The sequence below is a fragment of the Salvelinus alpinus genome, chromosome 25 (assembly GCF_045679555.1).
Source record: "Salvelinus alpinus chromosome 25, SLU_Salpinus.1, whole genome shotgun sequence".
Taxonomy (NCBI): domain Eukaryota; kingdom Metazoa; phylum Chordata; class Actinopteri; order Salmoniformes; family Salmonidae; genus Salvelinus; species Salvelinus alpinus.
In genome coordinates, this window is record NC_092110.1 from 12990390 (window position 1) to 12993517 (window position 3128).

General features: G+C 37.3%; 1 protein-coding gene across 2 annotated transcripts in view; it reads left to right on the forward strand.

The window, feature by feature from the left end:
- Nucleotides 1-1825, forward strand: part of LOC139553383 (sodium/potassium/calcium exchanger 4-like) — a 66702-nt gene extending 64877 nt beyond the window's left edge. For both annotated transcript variants that reach the window (XM_071365659.1, XM_071365660.1), the window contains exon 17: nt 1-1825. This exon is cut by the window's left edge and continues 1795 nt beyond it. The gene's annotated coding sequence lies outside the window, so the exon portion shown is untranslated.
- The last annotated feature ends 1303 nt before the right edge of the window (nt 1826-3128 follow it).

The following is a 3128-nucleotide window of genomic DNA, read 5'->3' on the forward strand; positions in this document are numbered from 1 at the left end:
CCTCCTTCACCTCCTCCTGGCTCTCTCTTTCTCTGTGATTATGTCTTCTCTAAATGCATGATGGGACACGAGGCAGTGTTTATTTATTGCTCCCCCAGAGCAGAAGCTTAGTGGGATGGGATAGGATCATCACCCTGTTCGTCCATCCGTCGACCTCCAAATATTGGCAGCTACGAGTCGAGTCGCCCTCTGCCCATTTGACTGACTTCTTGACCTCGTTATGGGTCGTGTTCATTAGGGCACACAAAGGAAAACATTCTAACGTCTTAAGTAGTTGCTCCCTGTTTCAGTCAGTTTTCTTCTGTTTGGTGCCTAATGAACACGACCCAGTTCAGAGGTCGCTGTGGGAACAGAGGGTGGAGTCTGTATCGGTGTCAGTCGTGAGTGTGTAGGGTGTTGGTGGTGTATCAGTGTTGAAAAGTGTTGTCACTGTTTTCTGTGTTGAAAAGCAGACATTGGATGCAGTGTGTGGTATATATAATATAAACACATGTATGCAATCTCAATAAAAAGAGGACCAGGTAAGGATGATACAGCATATTATGCATTAAAAATTGTTTTATTAAAGATGATGAAGGCATTGATACTATACAAGTACAAGCAAACACTTATGCACACACAAACACACATGCACTTGTCAAATGTTTACTCCATACTCACACATGCTTATACACACACACACACACACACACACACACACACACACACACACACACACACACACACACACACACACACACACACACACACACACACACACACACTGGTAGTCGCTGGTGCAATGACAAATTAACTCAACCCTCTTGTGTTATGTAATATATAATAAAATATGCTATTTAGCAGATGCTTTTATCCAAAGCGACATAGTCATGCATGCATACACTTTACATATGGGTGGTCCCGGGAATCGGACCCACTATCCTGGCGTTGCAAGCGTCATGCTGGGATGGGAGCTCTACAACTGTATTTGTCTTGTGCAACTCTTCTGAACTCCAAGGACATTTTGAAAAGTAGTCTTGGAGAAAGTGGCCATATCTTTCACTTTTAAATCTCACTTGATTTATTCCATTCCTAAAACGTTATTCTATTCATGTCATGGCAATATCATTTTTTGCCATGGGTTTTAGTTGTTGTTACATATTAACTAAGGGATGTGTATTGTGTAATTTTAACAATACATTTTGAAATGACTGGAATAGTAGATATCTTCAAGTTTAAACATGTATTATCACTAGATGGGGATGAGGTTCTCCTGTAGGGTCATATCCATGTTGTCAGTAAACACTGCACTATACTGATGTTTATTATAGCTCTGTATACATACACAGTGTCATATCTCACTAGATACCCACTGCTGTTGTTTACCTTTGTCAAACAGAACTTGAGTGGAAGTGACCACAAACTTGACTGCACTGCACTGCATAGCATGCATGAACACAACACACACACACATTCACTTGTTCATTGCACTCACACACACACACACACACACTCTTTGTTTCTGTTGTTACATACACAATTATGTACAACCTCTTGAGTAAATGTGACCTGGTTCACTGTGAGCGAAGGGTCATAAGGTCATTCATCCAAATTGATAAAGACCTTTTGGTATAGAGTTATTAAGAAAGCAACTTCAATTTAAGACATTGGTGTGTAACTTGAATGTATTTGTCTTGCTATAAGTGGATGTATCCAACCAATGCATTTTACTGTAAAGCAATAATCATCGAAATATTTTAAAATAATTCTGTATATTGTTATATGAATCATGATTATCTAAAGAATCATATGGTGGACACATTAAATAATACTGTTCATAAATGCCTATGGTTATCTCTAAATGTATTTCTTTGATCCCGTAATGCATACTTATTTTATGGTTGATGGCTTGAATGAGTTGTATTGTTATGGAATTGACTCCACTGTGAGATCAAAGATGGTTTAGAAAATCTGTGGTGAGATTTCTGATCCAGTATTGTCTATATTCTCACAAAAAGAAAACCCAAATATAAAAACAACCAAGGTAAGTGACAATGATTCATACGCAGATTAGATGACTGACGGGGCACTGTTTTGAAGCCACTGCACCTCCATCTTTGCACTCCCCAACCACTGTAAATAATAAATTATGTCTACATTTGTTTTTGCCACGTTTATTCTATAACAGACACCTTTATGCATACTTTTCAATTATATTATGCAAGCTAAATATGCAAAAAAAAAAATTACAAATGTTTACCTTAAAGTATCATTTTTAGGAAGTATACTATTCTCAATACAACAAAAACATACCTAAATACATGCATGTCCTTCTGTCCTTGAAACATTTAATTGAAATACTGTAGAATTCCATTCATTCCTATGGAGGACTGCTTCTTCTGAGGAGTGCCAATATGGCCGACCAGTGGCTCCAAAGCCTCTCATTGGCCAATACATAGCATCAGAAATCCAGGGTATATACAGTTTTAAATGACTCCAACCTAAGTGTTTCAAACACTCCACAAATGTCTTGTTAAGAAACTATAGTTTTGGCAAGTCGGTTAGGACATCTACTTTGTGTATGACAAGTAATTTTTCCATTATTGTTTACATACAGATTATTTCACTTGTAATTCACTGTATAAAAATTCCTGTGGGTCAGAAGTTTACATACACTAAGTTGACTGTGCCTTTAACTTCTACTTAGTACTCATCCCGGATCCGGGAGCACCCCCCACAGTAAAAAAGCTGACTAGCATAGCCTAGCATAGCGTCACAAGTAAATACAAGCATCTAAATATCATTAAATCACAAGTCCAAGACACCAGATGAAAGATACAGATCTTGTGAATCCAGCCATCATTTCTGATTTTTAAAATGTTTTACAGGGAAGACACAATATGTAAATCTATTAGCTAACCACGATAGCAAAAGACACAACTTTTTTTCTCCACCATTTTTTTCCTGCATCAGTAGCTATCACTAATTCGACTAAATAAAGATATATATAGCCACTAACCAAGAAACAACATCATAAGATGACAGTCTGATAACATATTTATGGTATAGCATATGTTTTTTTTGAAAAATGTGCATATTTCAGGTATAAATCACAGTTCTACATTGCAGCTGCAATCTGAAATAGCGTT